The sequence below is a fragment of the Ambystoma mexicanum genome, chromosome 4p (genome assembly GCF_040938575.1).
Source record: "Ambystoma mexicanum isolate Mex_15411 chromosome 4p, UKY_AmexF1_1, whole genome shotgun sequence".
NCBI classification, from domain to species: domain Eukaryota; kingdom Metazoa; phylum Chordata; class Amphibia; order Caudata; family Ambystomatidae; genus Ambystoma; species Ambystoma mexicanum.
The window spans coordinates 277,711,582-277,728,969 of NC_090927.1; the positions used below are offsets into that span (position 1 = coordinate 277,711,582).

The following is a 17,388-nucleotide window of genomic DNA, read 5'->3' on the forward strand; positions in this document are numbered from 1 at the left end:
CTGCACCCTCATATCCAGCAGGGTTTGTTAACTTAAACTGTAAACAGCCGCTGCCAGACAAATATATATTAGTTGCTGCTGGCCTAATACCCTATCCACTGCAGCACACCACTTTTATTATATCTTCACTTTAATAGGCAACGTTCTTGTTACCCGCTATTATCCGCGCTCTTCTTCAACATACTGTGCAGAGATGTATATATTGCCATTGCATCAGTTGCTTACAATATAGCGTTTGGCTGAAAGCTGTCCTTCTACTCTGTTTTAAGCTTCCTTGATGATGAACCAGGTGTTTGAAATTCCCACGCTCTGCCCTACTTGAATTTCCAGCGCTCAACCTGTTTAAGGCGCTTTACATTCTCATACATCCCAGGATCTCTTTAATTAATAGCGATTTGACATGCTTACAGAGATTTACCTTTATCTTGATGTTATCCCTTGTTGGTTGGCCTTCCTTTATGGGCCGGTGGGACTTTTCATCTGGCTGTCCCGTTTAGGGTGACCAGATTTAAAAAGTAAAAAACCAGGACAGGGCAACTAACATAAAAGTAGGACTAACTCGTGAAAGTGGCTGTCAAGGCACTACACTTCAGTAGCGTTTGGAGGAGAAGGGGGTTTAAGTGTTACTGTTCAAAGAAACACATAATATAATTCATATATCATAAACTAACACTATCTTGATTTGTAAAATACAGCATTTCTTCTGTGCGAGATTGTGCATTCCGGCCTGCCAGTTATGAAGACCTACTACAAAAACCGGGACCACTGCAGTTTCCAGTGAAACATAATCTTGAGTAAGGGGGACAGAGCACCAAATAACAGGACAGTTCTGGCAAAACCTGGACATCTGGAAACCATAGTCCCCTTCACAGATACTTAAAGGAATGGTTTGGTCAGAAATTTGTATTGTCCCTACGGGTCGGCCATGTGTTTTTAAGCCTAAGTCGCTCGATATTAGAAAAATTTCCTATGGACCTTACCCGAGTTTTCCTCCATTAAACGCACGTGAAAACAGGCAGCAGGGCGCAGCCATTTTGTGATAATCCTATCACATGCCTCATCGCCCTGGGTGACCTGCTTTTGCAGCACTAAATCATATCCCCCGCCCCTGAGCCTAACATCAGCAGACGCGTACCGCCCATTTCACAACGCCAAAGCGCGTCTCATGTCAACATTCGCTGCGCTTCAGTTATTGACGTGTCGCCATGGAAATGGCAGGACGCCTCTTTACTCAATAAGTATAAACAGACCATTTGACAACATACAGCAGCACATTTTCGATTCCATTCCTCTCTCTCTGTTACTTTGAGTATTCTGTGACTCGTTTCTGTGCTCTGGTCAGCTACCTTCACCGCTTGTAGCCCGTTTGAACACCTGTACCATCGCTATAAATTATTTTAGTTTGTTTACCACACAATGGCTACAACAATGCCCTACATGTACGAGCCTGAGTATACCGAGGAGGAACTACTGGAAAGGGAAACATGCGAAAACGATGGGGCTTCGGATGGCAGTTGGCAGGACGAATCAACGGATGAAGACACTGGACCTAGTCGCATGGACGGTGTTTCCACCTGGTGCACATGCAATCGGTGCGAGCTAATGCCAACCGAGGACGAGAACTGCTGCTGCTGTGAAAACTCGGGATGTGTGGCCTACATTTCGGAAGGTGAGCCACGGCCGCAATGCATCACCGAGCTGTCAGACTTCAGGGCAGCCTGCCTTACACGGTCCTTGTTGAGGATAATGATGGTGCTTATGCACGAACATCGCGCAACTGTTCGTCCTCGTAATCCGAGTAACGAGTAAGTATACTCTGGTTGTGATGCCGCTACTATTTCATGGTCGTCTCCTATATTCATAATTACATCTACATTTCATTATAACGCATGAAAGTCGTTCAATAGCGTGCAGTGTCTAGATAGCATTTGTCCGAGCAGAATGCCATTAGTTACAAGAATTGTCATTGACAACAAAGGTTTAATAAACTTATCTTGGTCATTTAAAAACAGTTTGTATCATTCTTTTTCACAGGTGGTACAGGCTGGTGGCCTATCGTTCCTTTACATGGTGGCTTCACGGGAGACTTGGACACCGCGTTCGAAGAGTAATACCCGCCTGTGCCGTTGCTGCCATAAGACAAACTTTCCCCAGTGACAGCGGTCATTACAGGGGATTTTCCCTCGCTGTGCTGCAACCTGACCTGTACAATGTGTACATTTTTGTATTTTTGTGCCATCAAAATAAGAAACAAAATAAAACACGACATATATTTTAACAACGGTTGTTTCGATTTTTTAAATGAATCAAGTGTGTCTCCATTCAAGAGTCTTCCTGTGCCTTGCCTGCACGCCCACCGGCCCATCCACACCCCCCGCTATCAAAGGCAGTTCGCACCCGGGGATGAGCGCTGCCATAGTGTGCTGTCAGCAGCGCAAACGGCCAAGGTGACAAACAGCATGTACACTTCAAAAGGTATCCCACGCCCAGGGCCCATCGCTCACATGACCTCCTCAGACCCCGTGTCTCCAGGCAGGCCTCCCCTGACGCTAGCGCCCCCCTGCAATCCACATAAGTGTGTCTCCATTCAGAAGTCTTCCTGTGCCTTGCCTGCACGCCCACCGGCCCATCCACCTCCCCCCCCATCAAAGGCAGTTCACACCCAGGGATGAGCGCTGCCATGGTGTGCTGTAAGGGGCGCAAACAGCCAAGGTGCCAAACAGCATGTACACTTCAAAGGTATCGCACGCCCAGGGGCCATCGCTCACATGGCCTCCTTAGACCCCGTGTCTCCAGGCAGGCCTCCCCTGACGCTGGCTGCCCCCCTGCAATCCACATAGGTGTGTCTCCATTCAGCAGTCTTCCTGTGCCTTATCTGCATGCCCCAGGCCCATCCATCCCACCCCCCCTCAATTAAAGGCGTTTTGCGCCAGTGGATGCGCGCTGCCATGGTGTGCTGTCAGGGGCGCAAACGGCCAAGTTGCCAAACACCATGTACACTTCAAAAGGTATCCCACGCCCAGGGGCCATTGCTCACATGGCCTCTTTAGACCCTGTGTCTCCGGCCGGGACCCCGCCCTTATGCTGGCCGCCCCCGGCAAACCACATAATACCAGGACATATACACGTCATTCATTCACAAACACACCCCTGTTTCTAAGGGCCTCATTACACGGACGGCGGTAAGGGTTTACCGGTACCGGTAAACCCTTACCGCCTTACTACGAGGTCCCTTTGCGGGTAGGTACTTTAACACCTGCTGTTTAGCAGGCGTTAAAAACCAACCTGCAAAGGGACCAGGGTGCTAATTACGGTACCGCAATTTGCGGCACCGTAATTAGCGCCTTCCCCATTCCCATAGAGCCCTATGGGGCAAAAATGGGAATGGGGAAGGGCAATGGGGGAAGGGGGAATTACCTCCCCGCCAACCTTGGAATAGGGCGGTAATTCCCCTTTCCACCAAGGCGGTGCCGGTATTTTACCAGCATGGACCAAGTAGAGTCCTCCGCCTACCGTGTAATGAGGCCCTAATACTTTATAAACCACTTGATATGTCTCATGAGAACATCTTTGTGCTTTGCAAGTCAACTCCTGAACGTGCTACCTGAGGAACACTGAGATCGATGCTAATCTGCTCGTCGTCGTGCTATCTGTGAACTTCTGTGAGCACTTTGAGCAAACTCGTCAGTGTGCTAGCTGTGGCCATCTACCTGTTCTCCTGCCACAAACTACTGGTCTTGCTGAATGTAACTGTTTGTTGGTCAAGGTAAGGCCATGTATCACAGTCATATTTCGGTCATTTTAAAATTTCTATCTATTTGCGAGTAGAGTACTCAATAGTGCTATGTTCATTGGTCTCATTGCTATTGACTTGAGTTTCAATTGTTATGCTATCAATAGATCTATTTATTTTCATCTGTGTAAATTGTCATCGAATTGCATCCTTCACGGGTCCTGTCTATAATATAAGCATGTTTCCTTCTCGTGCAAGACAGTACATCCAAGGGAAGAGTCACATGTTCAGAGTTTAGTTCCATCATTTTTTAATTTGTGAAAGTAATGCAAATACTAAGCCGCACTTGATGAACTGGTATAGTTCCGGCGACCAAAACAAACCTTGCATTGAACATGGTATGGTTCATTTACTTTTTTATGACATTTTTATTCATCAAGGTTTTATAATAATCTTGATATTTACTTTTCAGAATTTTCAACAAGGCCTGCCTGTTCGATTAGCGGTTGCCCTTCGAAGACCCATGCTAAATCTGCAGGCACTACAATGCATGTATTCCCTAAAACTGTTGATCGAATAAGAGAATGGGTCAGGCATTGCGGATATCCACTGGATGAGCTTGAAAGTAGAGTCCAACAAGTCTTTGAGGACAAGAGGGGTGATCGATACCGCATCTGCAGCCGGCACTTTTCCTCGAACATGTACGCCACATCGTGGGCAACAAAGAAGAATAAACGGCTAACGACACGAAAATTGCTCGCAAACGCTATTCCCACTCTATTCGTCCACATTCCGCCACTGGTGAGTCAAGTGTCCGGATTTAGCTTTATGCCTTGCGGTAGTGTGTAGGTAGCCGAATGGATTCATTGATATTTTAGGTGTTGTGTCCCTTGTAATACTTTCGATATTGATATGAGTGTATAGTTTTTGAATAATGACATTTATCAATAAATTATTTTTTGATTTTATAACCCCCAAAGGAAATCTATTTATGGGCACAGGGAACTGTACTATATTGCGCATTTTCAGTAGCATTATTCTCAAGTATTCTGTCGGCTTACATGGCAATTTTTAATATTGGCATTTCATTATCAAACAATAATTTACCTTAACAACTGCTTGACTTTCCATTGAATCTGAAGCAAGAATATTCTACATCCGTGACGTACCCGCAGTTAATAACCACTTCTAGCGCGTATCAGGTAATCTTACTTAGCTATTCCGCTACAGACTTGTTTTATATATGCCAAGTAATAGTTTTTTTGTATCGTGTAATTATTTTACCGAATGTTTGGTTAGTGCTTTCCAATTGATATACACCTTAGTTGTCGTCCCCTGGTGTTTGTTTTCAGTTATAATTAGTGTTATCCATACTAATGCAAGTACTGTCTTTCAGGGAGATGCTGAAGCGTCCACCACATTGACAACATCCATAGATATTCTTCAGCAGCACGAGGTCTGGATACTGACAGCTCCATCGAACTAGATCATCAGAGCTGGAATACTTGTCGTTTGATTGTTCTACACAATGTTTCATTCGTGGTTAGCCATTGATATGTACCTGTGCGGTCAACCCCAAGTGTGTGTTATCTTTTCAATATTGTAATCCCTATTAATGCAAGTACTATGTTTCAGGCAGTAGATGGAGCGTTAACCCCTGCACTTGATGCGGAGCCTTACATTCAGGTAATTCCAGGGGAAGTGGAAGCGGGACCATGCGTATACGAATCGGCGTTTGATTGTTCTACACAATGTTTAATTTGTGTTTAGCTATTGAGATGTACCTGTGTGGTCGTCCTCACGTGTGTTTTATGTTTTCAATATTGTGATACATAGTAATGAAAGTACTATGTTTCAGGGAGTCGATGGAGCGTCATTCCGTGCTGTCTATGCGGATCCAGAAAATATAGTCGTTGCAGTGCAAGAGGAAGGGAAGACATGCGGAAACGAATCAGAGCAACAGCGGGCAGATGTTGAAGTTTGAGTCAAGAAAGTTGCAAAGAAAAGGAACAAAAATAAGGTTAATTACAAACAGGTCATATTTTAGAAATCGTTTTGTGCTGGGGACTATATTATGTTTTTTTCTGTCAATTGTACTATACTTTATCTTGTGTTTAAACTGAACATCCCTTTTCCAATCTGTCCTCTAGTTACCTGTGGGTGTACAAACTATACATACACAGACAGTGAAGCAAATCAGAGATGTTGCTTGCCAGACCATTTACACTATGGAGGAACTATTAATTCAGGCGCGGCGTGTTCAGACTCGAGATGCTCATGTCCAATTGCTACAGTGCGACTGCACCATCACAAGAAGATGATACTGGATGTATTGAAGATAGCTCTGAAGTAGTCGCTGATCAATTCACACAATCTACACCAGCAAAAAAAAAAATGCCACTCAAAAAGCTGTCGACATTGTTGTGTTCTCCCATCAATGTTCAAGTAACAGATGTTGAAATGACAGAGTATGAACCAGCAGCACTATTCACCAACGCATCAGAACCTGATATCAGCGATATTAGTTTCAATTCTGGTGATATGTCCGCAATAATGCAGTCCGAAACAACTGTGATGTAGGATGACAGTCTAACGAAAGAGGGCAAATACTTAGTATTCGACAGTTGTTTGATGGATATTATAAGTATGCTGAAATGTGGGCATTCTGTTAGAGGGGAAGTATGTGGGAAGTATGTGGGAAGCCATTGATTCATGTGACTCATCAAACACAAGGCAGTAACGTCAAAATACATGCCGCCTGTACATTACATCATAAGTTCTCATGGTCTGCACAACCGATGCTGGGGAAACTGTGCAGCTGCCTCACTTTTTAGTGGGTCTAGTTTTAGAAAGTTAGAGTCTTTCTTTCAGTTTGTGGGACTCCATTTCATTTCTAAAATGCAGTACTACAAATTCCAACATGATTATCTATTTCCGGCCATTAGCGATGCTTGGAAAATTTAACAATTGTCTCTAGAAAGTACATTCGAAGGCAAACGATTCAGGCTAGCCAGCGATGGACAGTGCGACAGCCCTGGATTTTCTGCCAAGTACTGCACCTACCACTTTCAGGACATGGATAGTAAGAAAATTGTGAGTTCGGTGGTCGTGCAGGTGTCCCAATGTAAATCCTCAGTGGCCATGGAGAAACTAGGATTTATAAAATCATTGGAATATCTACAATCGAGGGGAATGCACATCGACCTCATAGCCATGGACAGACACGTTTCAATAGCCAAGACAATGGGAGAGCAGTTCCCACATATTAAACATCAATTTGACTTATGGCATCTTGCTAAATCAATCAATAAGAAAATCTCGGCTGCAGGGGAAAAAAAAGGTTTGGAAAGTATTTCACAGTGGTTCCAGTCTATCAGCAACCATCTTTGGTGGAGCTCCAAAACTTGTTAAGGGTCAGTGGAAATCCTACTTGAAAAATGGAGGTCACTGATGCACCACTATACCAACGTTCACCGCTGGACAGAAAATCAACATTTCTACCAATGTGAACATGGCCCTTTGTCCACAGAGGAGGCACGGAAGAAGAAGTGGTTGATTCCATCTTCACCTACACACAAAGCCATTGAGAAGATTATTTTTGATAAAACTCTATCAAGAGATTTGAGGGGACTGACAGAATTCTGTCACACGGAGGTTTGGAGGTGTTCCACAATATGTGCCTAAAGTACAGGCCAAAGCGATTGCATTTCGGCATACAGGGCATGAAACATAGGACTCTCCTAGCGGTCTTGGCCCATAATGAGAATGTGTGCCGTGAACAATCTAGGACTATGGGAAATGTAGGGATGCTTCGCTACACTACGGCCTTTGCAAAAAGAAGTAAGAAATGGGTGGTGAAACCAGTATATGAGGAAATGGAGTTCGACTTTGTTAAAGGCCTTATTGTTAATGTACTAGAGAAGCACAGACATGGAATTTTGAGTGATTCTGTGCAGAACACTGATGCATTGCCACCAAACATTGCCACTGTGCCATGTCCACCCAAAGCAGAGCTTGTTGACAAGTACAAATCATTTTTGAAACAAATGTTATTGTACAATGTACATACAAAGTATGCTAACCCTAACCCCTCCCTTCACCATCCTGGGTGGCGAACAACCAGGGTGTCATCTTTGACTTCTCTCTCTATTCACCTCATATCGCTGACCTTGTCAATATGTGTATGTATATATTTTTGTTGCTGTAACTAAGCTTTGCAATCTCATGTAAATGCTGCGCACTGTTAACTGAGGGGAGGCTTGCGCATTGCAAATAATAAAACAAACAAACAATAAATCTCACTTTCAACTCAACTCCTTGGGTACTTTATACTTTTCCTGACCTTCCCCCAAAAAGTCAATGTCTCCATAGTTATGGTTCTCTAGGGCTGCAAAGCTCGCAGACAACAAGGACAAATTTGGGGGCCTTAGTGTGAAAACAAATTCAAAGTATCGAGGTTGAGTACTCCAAAAGGAAATAAACCGAGCACGGGTTACAAAGGAACATACAAAGTACTTTATTTTATACTGAATCCAGTTACGGAGAACAGAGCAAAATCAGATAGCTATCGGCCCTTAGTGCAACACAACGAACTCCAGCGTGGTTCAGTGTGTTCAGTGAGAGACGCTGTACATTAGAATGCATCGGTTTTTTATACTCTTTGTGAGCACGATGTCCAGCCCTACTTCAGGTTAATATTCTGCTAATACATCACCAATCTAGGGTTCATGTCAAGTCTCGCACATCCTCATATAACTGGTTTGCTTTTAATACATATATCAACAAGCCTATACGGCAACTGTGTATTCTTGGATTTCCCATGCAGGTCTTCTCAAACATTAATACAATGTAGTTAAACAAGTGTTCTAAGTTCAGTATTTGAATACATTGTTCTTAACATAGGCTCGCGGATTAGTTTCATTGCACGAGTAATCCTTTACACATAGGTCAACGACGGACAAGGTCTCAGTTCACGACCTCAACAAGTGGCCTGCAGGCAAGTTACATATTGGCTACATACAGAGGTCAAGACAGCCATGTTGTATTTTGGAATGACATCGTCCACCATTTTAACTCACAGGGTGACTTTACAAAGCAAACCTAAAATGGCGGATTGACCTAAAATGGCGGCTTACATTGATTCTAAGGTCAGGACCTTGCAACACAGATTTATTCGCAAGTGACTTATAAGCAGCTTGGCGTAGGCCAATATACATATATTTATTGCGATAGGCGGCATGATATAATTTCTCATTTGACAAACCCTCCTTTTGGCCTATGCCAAGTGCTAAAACTACTTTGGATCTCCTTGCAAATAACTCCATGCATCAGCACCCTGAATCGCTGTCGGAAATATCTAGTGCCATTAGGTAATTCGCTAAAATTTCTTTCAACACATATTCTTTGGAAGTTTTATCTGGGGCATACACTTTATGTCCTTTCGTACCTATCGCTTGTGCGCAACATCCCCCTAGCATCGAACATATAGTAGGTAGATACTGAATACAAATTAACAAGGGGGATCCTTGGAGTCCCTCTGCCAGACATTAGTCCTGTTTGCGAGAGACTTACCCAGAGTCTTTAGCTCACTATCTTTCACAGAGAAGAAATATCCCAAACATATCAGTCTTTGTCCTGCCCTGGGGCAGTCCAGTACCGAAATGCTAGGCAATTCTCCTCTGAACAAGAGTACCAACAGAAACCCCAGACACGTGTTTCGGTCTGGTAGGACCTCATCAGTAGGGTGGATCTGTGCCTCTCTAAGAATAGTGAGCAAGGGGTCCACGTCTGGATTCCCCTAGTAATTTAGGGTGAGACCCAAAGTTATTGCATATGCAAATTAAAAAGGGGGGTCCTGGGAGTCCCTCTGCCAGACATTAGTCCTGGTTGCGAGAGACTTACCCAGAGTCTTTAGCTCACTATCTTTCACAGAGAAGAAATATCCCAAAAATATCAGTCTTTGTCCTGCCCTGGGGCAGTCCAGTACCGAAATGCTAGGCAATTCTCCTCTGAACAAGAGTACCAACAGAAACCCCAGACACGTGTTTCGGTCTGGTAGGACCTCATCAGTAGGGTGGATCTGTGCCTCTCTAAGAATAGTGAGCAAGGGGTCCACGTCTGGATTCCCCTAGTAACTTAGGGTGAGACCCAAAGTTACTTGCATATGCAAATTAACAAGGGGGGTCCTGGGAGTCCCTCTGCCAGACATTAGTCCTGGTTGCGAGAGACTTACCCAGAGTCTTTAGCTCACTATCTTTCACATAGAAGAAATATCCCAAACATATCAGTCTTTGTCCTGCCCTGGGGCAGTCCAGTACCGAAATGCTAGGCAATTCTCCTCTGAACAAGAGTACCAACAGAAACCCCAGACACGTGTTTCGGTCTGGTAGGACCCAAGCTACTCCTCACTGATGAGCCCCAACAAGGGCGAAACATGTTTGGGGATGCGTGTGGTCTCATGCAGAAGGGATGTGGCCTAGCTGTTCGGCCTGGACTGCCCCTTTTGGGGTGGGGCCAAGCCTGATTTGCATATGGTCTTTCCCTTCTGTAATGGCTTGGCAGGCGAAGAACGGTGCTCTGGAGGGTTGCCCAGAGCATTGCAAGTGGTTAAGATTAATTCTAAACCTTCCAGCCATCACCTCTTTCTTTTTGCTATGTCACCCCGAGTGGGACGGGTTGCCCAGACGTGGGTCCCGTGCCTGTTGGGCCTAGAGACCCAACCTACTCCTCACTGATGAGCCCCAACAAGGGCGAAACATGTTTGGGGATGCTTGTGGTCTCGTGCAGAAGGGATGTGGCCTAGCAGTTCGGGCTGGACTGCCCCTTTTGGGGTGGGGCCAAGCCTGATTTGCATATGGTCTTTCCCTTCTGTAATGGCTTGGCAGGCGAAGAACGGTGGTCTGGAGAGTTGCCCAGAGCATTGCTAGTGGTTATGATTAATTCTAAACCTTCCAGCCATCACCTCTGTCTTTTTGCTATGTCACCCCGAGTGGGACGGGTATGCCCAGATGTGGGTCCTGTGCCTGCTGGGCCTAGAGACCTAAGCTACTCCTCACTGATGAGCCCCAACAAGGGCGAAACATGTTTGGGGATGCTTGTGGTCTCGTGCAGAAGGGATGTGGCCTAGCAGTTCGGGCTGGACTGCCCCTTTTGGGGTGGGGCCAAGCCTGATTTGCATATGGTCTTTCCCTTCTGTAATGGCTTGGCAGGCGAAGAACGGTGGTCTGGAGGGTTGCCCAGAGCATTGCCAGTTGTTAAGATTAATTCTAAACCTTCCAGCCATCACCTCTTTCTTTTTGCTATGTCACCCCGAGTGGGACGGTTATGCCCAGACGTGGGTCCCGTGCCTGCTGGGCCTAGAGACCTAAGCCACTCCTCACTGATGAGCTCCAACAAGGGCAAAACATGTTTGGGGATGCTAGTGGTCTCGTGCAGAAGGGATGTGGCCTAGCAGTTCGGGCTGGACTTCCCCTTTTGGGGTGGGCCCAAGCCTGATTTGCATATGGTCTTTCCCTTCTGTAATGGCTTGGCAGGCGAAGAACAGTGGTCTGGAGGGTTGCCCAGAACATTGCCAGTGGTTAAGATTAATTCCAAACCTTCTATATCTCGCAAGATTTGTGCCAGAGTATCACCATTCTCTGCCATCACCTCTTTCTTTTTGCTATGTCACCCCGAGTGGGACGGGTATGCCCAGACGTGGGTCCCGTGTCTGTTGGGCCTAGAGACCCAAGCTACTCCTCACTGATGAGCCCCAACAAGGGCGAAACATGTTTGGGGATGGTTGTGGTCTCGTGCAGAAGGGATGTGGCCTAGCAGTTCGGGCTGGACTGCCCCTTTTGGGGTGGGGCCAAGCCTGATTTGCATATGGTCTTTCCCTTCTGTAATGGCTTGGCAGGTGAAGAACGGTGGTCTGGAGGGTTGCCCAGAGCATTGCCAGTGGTTAAGATTAATTCTAAACCTTCCAGCCATCACCTCTTTCTTTTTGCTATGTCACCCCGAGTGGGACGGGTATGCCCAGACGTGGGTCCGTGCCTGCTGGGCCTAGAGACCCAAGCTACTCCTCACTGATGAGCCCCAACAAGGGCGAAACATGTTTGGGGATGCTTGTGGTCTCGTGCAGAAGGGATGTGGCCTAGCAGTTCGGGCTGGACTGCCCCTTTTGGGGTGTTGGCCAAGCCTGATTTGCATATGGTCTTTCCCTTCTGTAATGGCTTGGCAGGCGAAGAACAGTGGTCTGGAGGGTTGCCCAGAGCATTGCCAGTGGTTAAGATTAATTGTAAACCTTCCAGCCATCACCTCTTTCTTTAAGCTATGTCACCCCGAGTGGGACGGGTATGCCCAGACGTGGGTCCCGTGCCTGCTGGGCCTAGAGACCCAAGCTACTCCTCACTGATGAGCCCCAACAAGGGCGAAACATGTTTGGGGATGCTTGTGGTCTCGTGCAGAAGGGATGTGGCCTAGCAGTTCGGGCTGGACTGCCCCTTTTGGGGTGGGGCCAAGCCTGATTTGCATATGGTCTTTCCCTTCTGTAATGTCTTGGCAGGCGAAGAACGGTGGTCTGGAGGGTAGCCCAGAGAATTGCCAGTGGTTAAGATTAATTCTAAACCTTCCAGCCATCACCTCTTTCTTTTTGCTAGATACTGAATACAGCAACAAAGAAACAACAGGATTCCCAAAATAATCAGCAAGACCGAAAGTCCCTTCCAAACCCAAGATCGCAAGAAGTCACAAAACAAAGCGCTAAGATCCCAGTTTCCCTCGGGAACATGCACTTCTGAGGTCAGGACGTGTAGATTCTGTATTGCCTTGAAGATGGTTGGGGAGGAATCTGGTATGAAAAAACAGCAAGCGGACCCCACTAATTTACACACTCCACCACGTTCAGCCAGAATGACATCTAATGCCATCCGGCTTTGAAGTGCTACTAGTCTTATCGCCTTTTGTTCTAATGTCATATTATAGAGTATGTCTGTGGTCCGGTTGATGGTTCTCTCCAGTACTCTCGCTAGTCTTCTGATATCTTCGGAATTCGCTATCTGCCCCCAAAATGGCACAACTGATTTTTGCTATATCTCGCAAGATTTGTGCCAGAGTATCACCATTCTCGTCCCGCCGTGGACAAGCCTTTGAAACTTCTTTTCTACTAGCTATAAACACCCCAGCTAACAGGATCCCTAAATAACAGGTTCCCTGACAATCCCTGGGCAACCATGGGAATGCTACATTACCGCAGACAAAGTAGATAGGTTCGCCTACATACAAAGGTCTGTTTTCCCCAGTCAAATTTGCAACGTTGGCACAACCTCGAAAATCTCCCATTGACTGAGTTCCATTCCTCTGTATGCAAAAAGAAACTGACTCGGGGCTATGATTAACAGTGTAAGAAGGAGGCATGGCATCCTTATTGCCTATCGGAGCCATCTTAAAGGAAATCAAAGAATGAAAAGGACGAGACAATCTATCAGAAGACCTAATAGAAGCAATGTTAGGTTTACTCCTGTATGCGAAAAGCGAGCATCCCAGGGGAGTCAAAACACGTTTCCCAAAACTATTCAAATTGGGGCCATCAAAGTTCCCTGAGATACTATCATTCCAACGGCAAAAGAACAGTGCTCTAAGAGAAGCATAGCAAGTAGTTGTCAAAGGTAAAGGATGAATATACCAACCTATCCCCTTATCCCCGTGTTGCGATAGATGTGAGCAGACCCAACAGTTAGACTTATTAAAAATGGCATGCATAGCATTCATGATAAGTAGTAGAGTATTATTGTGGTACCTTTGTCTTTGCTGAGAGTCCCTAGGGCACAGAGTATGCAAACGTACAAAGGGAGTAGGCACAGCAGGTACATTTTCAGTGGGCAACAAGGATTCTAAAGGATACATTTCCTCAAGGTACCACAATCCTAAAACAGTGACTATTAAAAACCCAAATATCATTATAAAAACACAGCAATACGTTTTCGGGGCCCAGGCATATTGTCCATTGTCCCGGTTGGTCACCCCCTCATTTACAAGTCCCATACGAGCGGTAGCGGTGGCAGGCATTGTAGTCTTCAAACGGAAACCCCAATGTTCGTTGCTGGCAACCTCCCGGTCGCGTGACTTCTTTGTCCTTCCACAACCCTAGCCAACAGAATCCCCTTTCTCAAATTTGGGCAAAAACAAGCCCTCGATGATCCTTTCCTTCTTCGAATGCACAGCCGAACCGTGCCGTAAGTCTATCAGATGCACAGCAAAAACCGCATCGTAAGTCTATTTTCTTGGACACAGATTGTACCTTACTTTTCCCGGTACTGATTGATCCAGAAACAATGTGTCATCACTTCCCGTTGGAAGCAACGTATCAGAGACAAGTCAAGATGCCGAATTTGAAACAGCAGTTTCCGGATGCAAAACCTTTGGAGAGTGTGGAGACAAAATGGCAGCTTCACCAATCCTCACGGGCTCAGAGAGATTCTCTGTCACACTCTCGCCGCTATTTACTGCTTTGGGATCATTGGTTGCAGCATTAGCGAGGGGTTCTGTTTCTTCTGTAACGTGTGGCACTGGGTGAGGAAGTTTCTTGAGGTGGGACGAGTGGATCCAGTTCTTTTTTCCAGAGACCCGCACTGCTATTTGGGTGACCAACAGGACCTGGAACGGGCCACGCCAGTGAGGCGCAAGGCAGGAAGAGTGCTCAAATGCCTTGATGAGCACACAACTTCCAGGCCGTATAGTGTGGCCCGGGCCCTCGTATCGCACAGGTAAAGCTTCTCGTACCTGGTGATAAATCAAATACAGGTTTTTAGTCAACTGGCTGTAATAATCTGAAAGTAATACATTTTTGACATTTCTTAGTGAATTACATTTAGGAAGGTTCCAGATATTGGCAGGTCTCCCCATTACCACCTCAAATGGAGAGAGCCCAGTCTTAGTTTGAGGGGTTGTACGCATGGATAATAACACGATCGGTAAGGCGTCCGGCCATTTTAGTTTGGTGCCGGCACAGGTTTTAGCGAGCTTGTTCTTGATGATACCGTTGTGTCTTTCTTCTAGTCCAGCGCTCTGAGCATGTCTGGCCGAATGAACCATTTGTCGATCTGTAATGCCGCACATATCTGCAGAATTACAGCAGCGAAAAAATGTGGACCATTGTCCGACCAGATGACTCTTGGTAGCCTGAACCGCGGGAAGTACTCCTTTAACATGGTTTTCGCAGTAGCCATGGCTGTAGCATCTTTGACGGGGAAAGCCTCAACCCATTTACTAAAAGCACAGTTGACCACCAGCACATATTTTTTATTGTCACATCGTTCCATTTCAATAAAGTCAAAGTGGATAACTTCAAAGGGGACAGAGGGTGGCCCAAAACTTCCCCTTGGAGTTACTGTCCCCTTTCCCACATTGTGTTGTAGGCAAATCATGCAATCTTGGACGTAGCACTGGGCAATTTTCGGAATTTTGTCATTTGCCCAAACTTTCTCTAACATTTTTGTCATTTTCTGGGCACATACATGCGTAGAACCATAGGTCATGATGACCATCATCATTATATACGCGTCAGGGAGTAGCCATTTCCCTTCAGCTATGTCTACCCAACACCCGTCATCATCAAGTTTCCCCAAGCCTTCAGCCCACCTCTTGGATTCTTCTAACGTGGCATCAGCTTGGATATCCCATACAGACCCAACACCTTCATCCATTGCATAAGCATTTACAGTCTCCCTTGACAGATATATCTCCATAAGGGGATTGGTAGACGTTTGTCTAGCTATCTGATCAGCGAAAGCATTCCCTTTCCCTATGTCATCTGTAATCTTTCGATGTGCTGCACATTTCATAACTGCTAACTGAGTAGGGAGTGCAAGCGCTGAGAGTAGTTGTACTATTAGGTAGCCATGTTGGATTTTAGTGCTATGTGAAGTTAGGAACCCTCTCTCTGACCAAAGTCTCCCAAAGTTGTGAACCACCCCAAAGGCATACTGACTATCAGTATATATATTTATTGTAAGCCCTTCAGAAAGTTCACAGCCCCGGGTCAATGCTATAAATCTCTGCGGCCTGAGCAGAGTTATGCGTAATTCTCTTGGTTCCCACGACTGTGCTTAATGTGGTGATTGCATAAGCAGCTTTGGATGTACCATCCGGAGGTTTGAAGCAGGAGCCATCACAGAACAGCTCTCCTTGCGGATTACCCAAAGGAGTGTCTTTCAAATCAATTCTACACTTTGTTTCTTGTTCGGTAGTATACAGACAGTCATGTGACTCTTCATCGCCGCAAGTAGTATCTTGCGGGAAAGGTAGGAGTTCAGCCGGATTAAGAACACACCTCTTAATTTGACTGTGAGGAGCAAACAAGATCAATTCATATCTTGTCAACCGTGCAGAAGTGAGGTGTTGCGTTTGGGTTCGGTTCAGTAGAACATCTACAGAGTGAGGCACCATCAGGGTTAGATCATGGCCTAGGACCATCCCCTCACTCTGTTTTACAGACGCAGCAGCAGCAGCGACAGCTCGCAAACATCTTGGCAAAGTGCATGCTAAAGGATCAAGGGCAGAAGAAAAGTAACCGCACAGCCTATTCTTCCCTCCATGGTCCTGCGTTAATACAGCCAAAGCACATCCATCACATTCATGCACAAACAACACAAAGGCCTTTTCATAGTTTGGTGTGCTCAAAACTGGTGCACAGCATAATGCAGTCTTAAGCAAGTCAAACGATTGCTGGTATTCCGCATTCCACGGCAATGGCCAAGAAATGCCCTTCTTTGTCAAAGCCAACATTGGTTTGATCACTAGTGAAAAATGTGGATCCACAACCTACAGTAAGAAGCCATACCTATCAAGGCTCTAACTTCCTTCTGTGTATTTGGGACAGACATGCCAGAAATGTGTTTTATTCTTTCAGGTGTCAATCTTCTTCACTCCTTTGACAGGAGATAGCCTAAATAGGTGACCTCCTGGCAACAATATTGAAATTTTTTAAGCAAAGCTTTGTGACCATGCTTAGCTAGATGGATAAGCAATAACACAGTGCCCTCCTTAAAGGTGCTCTGAGAGTCAGCAGCTAAAAGCAAGTCATCAACATACTGAAGCAATGTACAAGTAGAGGGCAATTCAAGGGTATCAAGCTGTTCTTTCAAAGCCCTACTATAGATGCTAGGACTCTCTGTGTACCCTTGAGGTGCACGAGTAAATGTGAACGAGCGTCCCCCTAAGGTGAACGCGAACAAGTAGCTACTTTCCTTGTGTATAGGAATACTAAAGAAAGCATTCTTTAGATCCACAACACTAAAGTAAGTAGCTGTATCTGGAATCATGGTTAATATTGTCGTCACATCAGGCACAATTGGAAATTGTGGAGTGACGACTTCATTAATGGCACGTAAATCAATTATGAAACGGAATGGAATTGCATTATCGCCTTTTTTGGACATGGGCAAAATTGGACTATTGCACAAACTTCCTGAAATTTCTTCAATCACCCCGCGATGCACAAAATCGGAAACAATGCATTTCAAAGCTCGCTCGCCCTCAACTGAAATCTTATACTGGGGAATGCGTGGCAGCTTGATTCCGTGTTTCAAAACTATCTTAACAGGTTCAATCTGTAAAACACCAACATCATTGTCATCAACAGCCCATAAGCTCTTTGGTACATTAATGAATTCTGGCAG

General features: G+C 45.6%; 1 protein-coding gene across 1 annotated transcript in view; it reads left to right on the forward strand.

Annotated features, from left to right (window-relative positions):
* LOC138452821 (meprin A subunit alpha-like) overlaps window positions 1-17,388 on the forward strand; it is a 222,283-nt gene that overhangs the window by 307 nt on the left and 204,588 nt on the right. The window lies entirely within an intron of this gene.